General features: G+C 47.0%; 1 pseudogene; it reads right to left on the reverse strand.

The window, feature by feature from the left end:
• Nucleotides 1-1,223: 1,223 nt before the first annotated feature.
• LOC105708963 (saoe class I histocompatibility antigen, A alpha chain-like) lies at nucleotides 1,224-4,941 on the reverse strand (annotated as a pseudogene).
• Nucleotides 4,942-12,778: the final 7,837 nt, after the last annotated feature.

Here is a 12,778-nt window from a genome sequence, read left to right on the forward strand (position 1 = left end):
CCTTGTCCCCACAGCCCACACTCTGGATCCCCTGCCCCACAGCACTTGCCACCTTGTAACTCAAGCATTTTCTGCTCTTACTCTGCTTATACTATATCTATCATCTGCCTAGAGAGGTGTCCAATATTTTCACTTCCCTGGACCACATGTGAAGAATTGTCTTGAGCCACACATAAAATATACTAATGACAGTTGATGAGCAGAAAATAATCAAAAAAAGAAATAATAAATAAGTGCATAATTTTCATGATATCTGCCACCACATGTAAGAAAAAACATCCTCACATTCAAAGCTGTCGTGGGCCACATGCAGCCTGTGAGCCACAGGTTGGACAAACTTGCATCTAGAACATATACACCAGATGGCTGGAAATTTTCCTGTTTACTTTAATGATGTTGTCTACATGTGAAAATAGTCATATACCTAGGAGACAACAAATGTCAGTTGAATGAATGATCACTGTAGGGCACCTCCCTATTCTAAAGGCAATATCTTTATTAATGTAGCCTCAGGCCAAATGCTGTTTTGTGGCAGCTACAGAACAGCATCATCTCACACTGACATCAGTGCTGCCAGAGCTTTTCTCACCAGGGCCGCGTGTGTGCCCTCGCTGTCTCCTCCCTCCTCCCACACCAACCCTCCTGCACGCTGCAGCACACAATCATACTTTTCTCTTCAGGAAAGATAACCCTAGGCTTATGGCTCCAATTTTCCAACCACATATGAATCTAAGTCAGACTCTGCTTTATAAATCCATGAGTTTGGATTGGAGGCAGCACTAGGATTACTACAACTCAGGCAGGAAGAAGAGTAGGAGAGAGAGCAGAAGGAGTTCCAACAGAAAGTTACCTACAATGAGAAACTACGGGAGCCCTCCTCTCTGCAAGTATCAGAATCTGCTTTAACAAGTTTGGGGAAAGATGGAAAATACAGTCCAGGAAGAGAACCTGGAAGCAGGGTAACAGGAACAGGGGACTAAAAATGTGTCTCCTGATAACATAAGAACTTTTATGTGTAGAGACCACCATAGGTGACATCCAAGTCCCTGTGATCACAGGCCATGGTAGGACAAGCAAGGGTCTACTGAAGGACTAAGGACAATGGAGCAGCAAAGATGACAAACCAAGCAGTGACCACATAAAGCCCACAGTGGACTGAGCACCCACTGGGCAAAGCCCCATCTACTCCCTCCCCTGCAACAAATCAGCACAAGAAACACGTGGACTGTGGAAGGTTCTCAGGTCTTCCATTTATTTTGTCTCTCAAATTTCAGGAATCTTCTCTTTTAATTAACCAATCAATCTCTCACAGAAATAATTTGAAGAAGTAAATTATATTCAGATTCTAATTTTAATAAGAAAGTAAGAAGTTACAGCTCAGTGCACCATGAAGTTGAGACAGAGATAGAGACATCCCAGCCCCAGGTCTCTGGAACAGGAAAGGTGATGGGGAAGGAATGCAGGTTAGCGTGGGGAAGGGGTCATGGTGGACACGTGGCTGGGCTGGTCTCCCCACCTCCTCACACTATGCCTATTGGGACACAGACACATTCAGATGCCTTTGCAGTAAGAGAAGTCAGGGTTCTTGAAGTCACAAATGGAAGGTGTGGATAAATCTTGCCTCTCAGTCCCACACAAGGCCGCTGTCTCACACTATAAAAAAAAATTCATTAACAAATTTATATCAGTCACACTTGAAACAACCCATCACCAGCTCAATACATCCAAGTCAAAGAAACCCGGTAACACAGCTGTGCCCACTGTTCCCCCCAACAACCCACACACATCAGCTCCCCCTCCTCAGGGTCTCACCTTTACAAGCCATGAGAGACGCAGCAGAGCCCTGGGCACTATCACTGCCTGGGGTAGAACAAAAACATCCTGGTCAGAGCCTACAGGAAATGCCGCTAGAGGAGGAACTGTGGGCTGGGTGAGCTCCCCCATGGGCTCCCGACCACAATATCCCAACGATCTCAGGGATCAGCCTCCTTCATACTTACTTGCAGCCTTAGAGTAGCTTCCTCCTTTTTTATCTGTGGGAAGAAAATATCCTGTGAGGGGTCAGAAAGGTGACAGGGCCATGAGGTCCTAGAGGATCTCCTAGTTTTGGACCCCAGAGAAGTTTCCAGAATTATGTGACTGCAGACTCAGGGAAGGATCAGGAAAAACAAGGAAAGCAGGTGTGGGTCCTGGACCAACTGCCCTCTAAGGACTGTCCTCAGCAGGAACCTTCCCTTGTGACCTGTGACTGCTGGGATCAGGTCCCCATCACCACAATCATCAAGGTGATACATCTGTCCTTCATTGTCACAGGTGCTTTACAAGAGTAAGTGCTGGCACACAGAGCCCAGGCTGGGTAGGCTCATGAGTGTGGATGCTGCTTCCCAGTAACCAGGCAGGGCACACTTCTACCTGGGGCTTGGAACCCTCAGTGGGACAAGAAATCTCAGACCCCACTCCTAACCCCTTCTTCACCTGAGCTCTTCTTCCTCCACATCACAGCAGTACATCACAGCTCCATTGAGCACCGCACCAAAGACAGCCAGGCCAGCAACGATGCCCACGATGGGGATGGTGGGCTGATGGGCTGGGAAGATGGCTCTGGGAAAAGAGGGGAAGGTGAGGGGCCCTGACCCCCAGGCCCCAGCCCTGACCCTGCTGAAGGGATGCAGAGGGGCTCCTGCTTTCCCTACGAGACATGACACCCCATCCCCTTCTTACCCCATCTCAGGGTGAGGGGCTCGAGCAGCCCCTCGTGCTGCACATGGCATGTGTATCTCTGCTCCTCTCCAGAAGGCACCACCACAGCCGCCCACTTCTGGAAGGTTCCATCCCCTGCGGGCCTGGTCTCCACAAGCTCCATGTCCTGGGTCTGGTCCTCCCCATCCCGCTGCCAAGTCAGTATGATCTCCGCAGGGTAGAAGCCCAGGGCCCAGCATCTCAGGGTGGCCTCAATGTCAGAGATGGGGTGATGGGACACGTGTGTCTTGGGGAGCTCTGTAGGGAAGAGTCAGAAAATTCAGGCACTTAGCATCTCTCATGGGACACCCCAGCAGCTCCCATGTGACCATCTGAGAATGGACAGGAGAGGCCGGGCGTGGTGGCTCACGCCTATAATCCCAGCACTTTGGGAGGCCAAGGCGGGTGGATCACGAGTTCAAGAGATCGAGACCATCCTGGTCAACAAGGTGAAACCCCGTCTCTACTAAAAATATAAAAATTAGCTGGGCATGGTGGTGCGTGCCTGTAGTCCCAGCTACTCGGGAGGCTGAGGCAGGAGAATTGCTTGAACCCAGGAGGAGGAGGTTGCGGTGAGCCGAGATCGCGCCATTGCACTCCAGCCTGGGTAACAAGAGCGAAACTCAGTCTCAAAAAAAAAAAAAAAAAAAAAAGAGAGAGAGAATGGACCGGACACCTGGGGTAGGGAAGGGAGCACAGAACCCAGACACCAGCCTGGACACAGGAATCTGAGGTAATCTCCTATTCCTTGGAAAGTTCTAGTCTCTGAGGGAGGAACAAGGACTTCTGGCCCTGATCTGAGTGGAGACCAAGGGACTCAGAGGAGCTGGAGTCAGACTCCCACACACATTGAATGTGAGACAGAAGACAAGGCAGGAGAGGAAAAATCCTGGTGCCCAACCCTGCTGTGGGGTCACAAGGAACACCTGATCAGTATTCCTGGGATTGATTTCCCCTCCTTTCCCTCAGAGACTGCAACCCTTAATTGTATCAGAGAACAGGGCCGGCCCTCAGAGTCACTCTCTGGTACAGGATCTGGAAACTCAGGAGGATTCCTCTCCCTCAGGACCGGAGGGCGGGTGATATTTTAGTGTTGGTCCCATTTTCCTCCCCTCCTTCTACAAGGCCAGCCTGGGAGGTCTACAGGCGATCAGGGAAGCTCCCCCGGCCCCTGGTACCCGCGCGCTGCAGCGTCTCCTTCCCGTTCTCCAGGTATCTGCGGAGCGACTCCACGCACGTGCCCTCCAGGTAGGCTCTTATCCCTTCAGCCTCGTTGGCCGCCTCCCACTTGCGCTGGGTGATCTGAGCCGCCACGTCCGCAGTGGTCCAAGAGCGCAGGTCTTCGTTTAGGACGATGTAGTCCTTGCCGTCGTAGGCGCGCTGGTAATACCCGCGGAGGAGGCGCCCGTCCGGCCCCAAGTCGCAGCCATACTTCTCCTGGAGAGTGTGAGACCCTGGCCCCGCCCCCGCGGTCAGCTCCGCCCACCGAGCCCCGCCCCCGCCCAACCCGCGGGGATTTTGGCCTAAACTGAATATGAAACCGGGTAAAGGCGCCCGAGTTTCTTCCGGGTCTAGGGTCTCGGCGGGTCCCGCAGTCCCGGGGTGGATCTTGGACCCAGAGACTTGGGGCGACCCTGGCCGTCGGTGGGAAATGGGGAGGGGTCGTGACCTGCGCCCCCGGCCGGGGTCACTCACCGACCTCGCTCTGGTTGTAGTAGCCGAGCGCGATCCGCAGGTTCACTCCGCCAAGCTGTGCGGCGGCCTTGACTCTCCGTGTCTCCCGGTCCCAATACTCCGGTCCCTCCTGCTCCATCCACGGCGCCCGCAGCTCCATCCTCGGAATAGCGGCGTCGCTGTCGAACCGCACGAACTGCGTGTCGTCCACGTAGCCGACTTCCATGTACCGGGGCTCCCCGCGGCCGGGCCGGGACACAGCGATGCTGAAATACCTCATGGAGTGGGAGCCTGGGGGCGAGGAGGGGCTGAGACCCGCCCGACCCTCCTCCCGGCGCGGCTCCCCGGGTCCTGCGCCCCAGCCTGGCGGGCCCCTCGCTTCTCCTCTCAGAGGCCGTTTCCCTCCCGACCCCGCACTCACCCGCGCAGGTCTGGGTCAAGGCCAGGGCCCCCGAGAGCAGCAGGAGGAGGGTTCGGGGCGCCATGACCGCCATCCTCGGCGTCTGGGGAGACTCTGAGTCCGGGTGAGTGACTGGGGACTTTAGAACAAGGACCGCAGTGACGCTGATTGGCTTCTCTAGAAACCCGACACCCACTGGAAATGAGAACTGGGTCCGCGTCGTGAGTATCCAGGAAGAAGGACCTGACACAGGTTGGGAGAGGAAGAGAAACTCTGCGGAGATGAGGAATCCCCAACGCTGCGCCTCCCCAATCCATACAGCGCCTTCAGGGTCTGAGACCGTCAGAGCCACCCCTGGGGCCCTGGGACTTCGCACTGACCCCGCTCCTCCTGTGCCAAGCGCTCTGTCTCAATGTCTCCCTGAGTCTTGGCCCAGGAGCTGCTGAGAAACCAGAGAGAAACCCTCAGCATGGGCCGCGTCCCTCTCCCTTCACTTTTCTTCCCAGTATCCCCGTCCCTGAACTGGACTTCCTGCCTCCCACTCCTTACCTGTCCCCCTGGAATCTTCTAGAAAAAAATTCACCCCGGGACGCTTGGTGCCAGAGAGTGAGCTCGCCCTGGGAACGGAGGTGTAGAGACAGGGTTTTTTGTTGTTGTTGTTCAAATCCGGAAAAATTTTGCCTGGGACAGCATAGAGACCAGTTTGCGTTTTGTTTATTAACTACAGTGGGTAGCAGAATCATGATAACTCCTGAATGATCAGAAACCTAATTGGCAAAAAATGTGACTTTGGCCCCTTGATATATAAATATGTCTAAAAGCATTACAACAGGACTCAGACATCTCCGGTTTCACTTTCCCAGACAATGTATCTGTGACTCCTGCTTGTTGTATTTTAAATTTACCTTCATTCCATAGCCCTGAGTTACTGTGTGGGTCCAGGACATCTCCTCAATACAAAGTAGCACACTGTGTTACTGTATGTTGCAACCAGGAGCCAGTACAGACTTCATTCACCTCACAGTCGCAAGTGTTCAATGCAGTCACAATGCCCCTCACCAGTGCTCATGCACTTCCTGTTTTAGGAATTGTCCACATCTAAGTGGTGTGTTTATTTTATAGGAACACTTAGTATTTTTTTAAACCTGATCAACATAAGAAACAATTAGTTTTTAGGCAGACATACATAAGATATTAAAGGCCAACTACGAAGAACACCCTGCTAGGCTCTGTAGATGGATATGTTAAAAATCTATAAAACAATGTGTTTAAACCTAAAAATTCTGCTGCTTTCAAATTCTTTCCTCTGCTCCTTCTCCTCACCTCCTGCTTCTCCAGCCCTTCCCTCCATCCCTCTCATCCCTCAGGCCTTCCTGTCCCCTTAGTCCCCACCACCCTGTCACTCCTGAATAGTGACTCTAGCACTGTCCCATTACCTGCTATGTGACTATTCTCTCCATAGTGATCCTGCTACCCTGAGTCACAGTATGTCATTTCTCCACACAAAACACCTCAATCTTGTGAAGCTTCTAGAATGTCAAGCACGTGAATATATGAGGGCATACCTGGTTCAGTGTAGGCACTAAATTAATTTTTGTTGATTGAGTGATTGAAACATGAGTGTATTAAAATGGACCTCAGAAAATTACAAAGTGTAAAACACTGACCGAGTTAAGACAGATTTTATTTTATGTAACTAGTGTGCATATCAATTCATCAATTTATTCTATGAGTCTGTTGAGCCTGTGTATGAATTTTAGAAGACTGAGTAACAAATTATCACAAACATTGGCTTTAAACAACAACCATTTATTGTCGATTTATTTATTTTTAGAGACAGAGTCTCCCTCTGTCATCCAGGGTGAAGTGCAGTCACATTATCATGGGTCACTGCAGCCTCGAACACCTGGGCTCAAGGAACCCTACTGCCTCAGTCTTCAGAGCAGCTATGACTGCAGGCAAGTGTTACCACGCCCAGCTAATTAAAAAAAAAATTGTAGAGACAAGTGTCTCACTACATTATCCTGGCTAATCTCAAACTTCTGGCTGGAAGTGATCCTCCTGTGTCAGCTCCTCAAATGTTAGGATCACAGGTGTATACTACCATTCCTGGCCAAACAACACCCCTTGAGCTGTTTATATTTCCTTAGTCAGAAGTCTGGGCAAGATGTGGATGGAATCTCTGTTCTGGACTTCCCAAAGCTTTGTTTTCATTTTGAATCCTCCTTCAGGCTTATACAGAGGTGGCAGAATGCAGTTTCTGGCAATTGTAAGACCGAGGTCCCTGTTTGTTGCTGGCTGTAAAGATAGAGAACAGGGAGGGCTGTGCTCAATTCCTGGTACCCACCAGCATTCTTGCCTACACAGCCCCTTCATTTTCAAAGCCCACAGTGGAGGAAACCCCTCATGCTGAATCCCTCTCACACTGTGAATCTCTATGCTCAGGAAGGACCCAGTCCTTTCCCAGGCTCACCTGATTAGGACAGTCCACGCAGGATAAACCCAGCCTAAAGTCAACTAATTGATGCCCTTAATTATATCTGCTAAATCCCTTCACAGCAGCACCTACATTAGAGTTGGGTGAATAACTGGGGGAAGGTGAATGACCAGGAGGTGGTTGTTGGGGGCCATCGTAGAATCACCCTTGCAAGGAGTGGATCTTCCTTTTGTGTTTAATTGAGATGCAGTTGGAAATTGAAGTTCAAGTAAAGCGATCATTGTGAACGGTAATAAAATACATCCTCTTCAGCCATAGAAATTCTCCTTACCTTTTACAACTAAGTTACATGTTTAATATCTTATAGTTAATTTAGGCCTGGTGTGCTGGCTCACACCTGCAATACTAGCACTGTGGAAAGCAGAGGAAGTCAGATTGGTTGACTCCAGAAGTTCAAGATCAGCCTGGGAAACATGATCAAACATCCATCTCTACAAGAAAAATTAGAAAATTAGCCAGGTATGATGGTTCATGCCTGTAGTCCCAGCTACTCAGGAGGCTGAGGTCACAGGATCCCTTGAGCCCAGGAGGTCGACACTGCAGTGCCTGGGTGATCATGCCACTGCACTCTAGCCTGGGTGACAGAGTGAGACCCTGTCTCAAAAATAATAATAACAATGATGAAAAATTTAGGGTAAATGCAAATTAATGTGTAATAATACATACTGTCTTGTGAAAATTAGATATTTACTATTGCATAACGAATTATGCAAAACTTAGCAGCTCCAAACAACAAATATTAATCATCTCCCACAGTTTCCAATAGCAAGGAATCTAGGAGAAGTTTCCCTAAGTGCTTCTGGCTCAGTTAATCTCACAAGGCTGTATTCCAGTTTTCAGCCGAGTGCTGCATCATCTGAGTGTTTCCCTGGGGCTGAGGATTCACATGAAACATGGCTCAGTCACATGGCTGTTGGAAAAGGCCTAGTTTCTTCTTGTCTGGTCTCAGAAGTCCTCAGTTCTTAACCACATGGACCTTCCTGCAGGGCAGCTTAAAGCACAGCAGCTGGCTTCCCCAAGAGTTCATGATCCCAGAGACAGAGAGAGAGAAAGTAGAAGCCACAGTGAGTTTTATGTTCTACACCCAGAGTCACAAACTGTTATGTCATCATTACTCTATCTGTTAGAAGTTGTATTAGCTGGTTCTCACACTGCTATAAAGAAATACCTGAGACTTGGTTATTTATAAAGGAAAGAGGTTTAATCGACTCACAGTTCTGCATGGCTGAGAAGGCTGCCCCAGGAAACTTACAATGATGGCAAAAGTGGAAGCAAACACATCCTTCGCGTGGTTGTAGGAGAGAGAAATGCAGAGTGAAGGGGGAAGCCCCTTATAAAACCATCAGATCACATGAGAATTCACTCACTATCATTAGAACAGCATGTGGGTCAGGGCGTGGTGGCTCATGCCTATAATCCCAGCACTTCGGGAGGCCAAAGCGGGCAGATCACGAGGTCAGGAGTTCGAGACCAGTGAGACCAAACATGGTGAAACCCCATCTCTACTAAAAATACAAAGATTAGCCGGGAGTGGTACCACACTCCTATAATCACAGATACTCAGGAGGCTGAGACAGGAGTATTGCTTGAACCCAGGAAGCTGAGGTTGCGGTGAGCCGAGATTGTGCCATTGCATTCTAGACAGGTGTCAGAGCGAGATTCCATATTAAAAAAAAAAAAAAAAGAACAACATGTGAGAACCGTCCCCATGATCCAGTCACCTCCCATGTGGTCCCTCCCTCAATATGGAGGGATTACAATTCACATGAAAATTCAAGATGAGATTCAGGCAGGAACACAGAGCCAGGCCATATCAGAAGTGTATCATTAAGTCCAAGCCACACTCAAGAGAGGGAAGTAAGCTGCACCTCTGGAAGGGAGCAGTATTAAAGGATTTGCATATATGTTGAAAGCAAAATTGAAAGTACTGTTTCAGGATTTTCTAAATCAAAGACTTCTTTTATCTAATTATTTTTCTTTAATATGGTTTAACCTCTTTTAATTTAATTTTAAATAATGCTTTAATCATGTCTTTATTTTATTTCATTTTAAGTTCTAGGGTACACGTGCAGCATGTGCAGATTTGTTACATAGGTAAACGTGTGCCATGGTGGTCTGCTGCACCTATCAACCCATCACCTAGGTATGAAGCCTGGCATGCATTAGGTATTTTTCCTAATGCTCCCCCACCACCACCCTCCCACAACAGGCCCCAGTGTGTGTTGTTCCTCTCCCTGTGTCCTTGTGTTCTCATTGCTCAGCTCTCAATTATACATGAGAACATGTGGTGTATGGTTTTCTGTTCCTGTGTTAGTTTGCTGAGGAAAATGGCTTCCAGCTTCATCCATATCCTTGAAAAGGACTTGACCTCATTCCTTTTTATGGCTGCATAATATTCCATGGTGTAGATGTACCATATTTTATTATTCCTGTCCATCATTGTTGGGCATTTGGGTTGATTCCATGGCTTTGCTATTGTGAATAGTGCTGCAATTAACATACACATGCATCTATCTTTATGATAGAATGATTTCTATTCCTTTGGGTATATACCCTGTAATGGGATTCCTGGGTCGAATGGTATTTCTGGTTCTAAATCTTTGAGGAATTGCCACACTGTCTTCCATAATGGTTGAACCAATTTACATTTCCACCAACAGTGTAAAAGCATTCCTATTTCTCCTCAACTTCCCCAGCATCTGTTCTTTCTTGACTTTTTAGTAATTGCCATTGTGACTGGCATGAGATGGTATCCCATTGTGGTTCTGATTTGCATTTCTCTATCAGTGATGTTCAGCTTTTAAAAATATCTTTGTTGGCTGCATGTATGTCCTTTTTTGAGAAGTGTCTGTTCATGTCCTTTGTCCACTTTTCAATAAAGTTTTTTTTTCATGTAAATTTGCCTAAGTTATTTGTAGATTCTCAATATTAGACCTTTGTCAGATGGACATGTTGAAAGGTATACTGAAAACTTTTTCTCGCATTCTGTAGGATGTCTGTTCACTCTGATGATAGTTTCTTTTCCTGTGCAGAATCTCTTTTGTTTAATTAGATCCCATTTGTTAATTTTTGCTTTTGTGGCAGCTGCTTTTGGCAATTTCATCATAACATCTTTGCCTATGCCTATGTCCTGAATGGTACTGCCTAGATTTTCTTTCAGGTTTTTTATAGTTTTGACTTTTACATTTAAGTCTTTAATCCATCTTGAGTTAATTTTTGTGTAAGGTGTAAGGAAGGGGTCCAGTTTCAATTTTCTGAATATGGCTAGCCAGTTCTCCCAGCATCATTTATTAAATAGAGAATCCTTTCCCCACTGCTTGTTTTTGTCAGGTTTGTTGAAGATCAAATGGTTGTAGATGTGCAGTCTTAGTTCTGAGTTCTCTATTCTGTTCCATTGGTCTATGTGCCTGTTTTTGTAGCATTACCATGCTGTTTTGGTTACTGTAGCCTTGTAGTATAGCTTTAAGTCAGGTAGCCTGATGCCTCCAGCTTTGTTCTTTTTGCTTAAGATTCTCCTGGCTATATAAACTCTTTGTAGGATCCATATGAATTTTTAAATACTTTTTATCTAATTCTGTGATAAGTTTCTCTTTTTAAATTAATGATTAAGAGTTTAAGACATCATAGAGCCTGGGGTGCTGAGGAAAAAACAGTTTGAGACAGAGAAAGGAGATTCAACAATATCTCTGAGTTTTTCTTGCAAATTGTAAGGTCTGACCGTGCCTTGGCCTGCATCATGACCCCCATGAACTGCACGTACCCTCTGGAGGGCCTTCTGGAATTCGAAAACCTGAAGTAGCTGGAAGGAAGAATGAGCTACCCCTGTGGCACCTAACTAACCCAAGATATTCTTCTACTGTTTCTTTTCTTTCTTTTTTTTTTTTTTTTTTGAGATGGAGTTTTGCTCTTGTTCCCCAGTCTGGAGTGCAATGGCACGATCTCAGCTCACTGCCACCTCCGCCTCCTGGGTTCAGGCAATTCTCCTGCCTCAGCCTCCTGAGTAGCTGGGATTACAGGCATGCACCACCATGCCCAGCTAATTTTTTGTATTTTAGATAGAGATGGGGTTTCACCATGTTGACCAGGATGGTCTCGATCTCTTGACCTCGTGATCCACCCGCCTCAGCCTCCCAAAGTGCTGGGATTACAGGCTTGAGCCACCGCATCCGGCCCTTCTATTGTTTCTTATTCCAGCCTCAATTGACAAGGCCATTATCTTTGTAACTAACCTTGATTCATCCTACTGACTCCATACCCTACAACCCCCTCCCAGCTTGCAAAAAACCACCCTAAAGTAACTTCTGTAACTTTCCACTGCCCACTCCAAACCTATAAAACTGACTCCTATCCCACTGCCCTTCGTTGATGCCCTTTTCAGCCTCAGCCCACCTGTACCCAGGTGAATAAATAGCCACGTTGCTCACACAAAGCCTGTTTGTGGGGGGGTCTCTTCATTTAAAGCACACATTTTAACATTTAGTGCTGGAAAACTGGGATGGGGGAATTCCTATGGGAAACCAAATCCCCGCCCCTGTTCCTGTGCTCCTTCCATGGAAATGTCACATGGTAAAAGCCCCATAAAACTGCGTACCTCAACCATAGCTCGGCTTTCTGGTGAAACTCCTCTCTGTAACTCTAATGTGACAGGCAAGCAGTCCAAACCCATGCCATCTTGGCCCCTGTGACTTGTAATAAGTATATATATATATATCTCAAAACCAAATATTAGTTAGTTTTGCTGGTTTTATGCTTCCTGTACAGCAAATAAATCATGCATTTATTTTCCCATGATGCACATTATGTATAGGTGTTATCTGTGGTGTGGGAGAGAAAGAAGGAGAAAGGGAGGAAGGAGTGAAAGAAGAAAAGAAAGGGGAAAAGGAAGGAAAGGGAAGAAAAGGGAGTGATAAAAAGGGAGGGTGAGAGTTTGAATGAAAATAGAAAAGAAAGAGAGAGAGGGAGAGACAAGAAGGAAGGAAAAAGGAAAGGAACAAAGGAGAGAAGAAACTAAAATAAAGAAAAGAATAGGTTTTGAGAAAGTAGAAACCCTGTGCATTGCTAATATTATCCAAATGGGGGAAAATAAAACAGATGTGGATAACCTCTACAGAATAATGAAAATGTAAGAGGGCTTCATTAGTTGTTCTTTGCCGTGTGACAAACTATTCCCAAATTTCGTGACTTAAATCAACAAACATCAACTAACTCAAAAGCATAATACAAATACCAGCACAATGGAGCCACTGCAGGTAGAAGTGTAACAGGGTCAGCTGCGAGGAACAGACCTCCCGAACCACCGAATGGGAAAGGAAAGGGTTTATTATTACAGCCAGGAGCTGAGGAATAACCTGTCCAAATTCAGCTCATCTAACAAAGGAAGGTTCTGCCTTTATATAGGCTTATACTTTAGATATTACACATGGAAGAATCTTAGGTTTATAGCTTTAGAAATCACATATGAAAAGGGT

Source organism: Aotus nancymaae, unplaced genomic scaffold (genome assembly GCF_030222135.1).
Source record: "Aotus nancymaae isolate 86718 unplaced genomic scaffold, 86718_ANA_hifiasm-v0.15.2.pri h1tg000027l, whole genome shotgun sequence".
In the NCBI taxonomy this organism is placed as follows: domain Eukaryota; kingdom Metazoa; phylum Chordata; class Mammalia; order Primates; family Aotidae; genus Aotus; species Aotus nancymaae.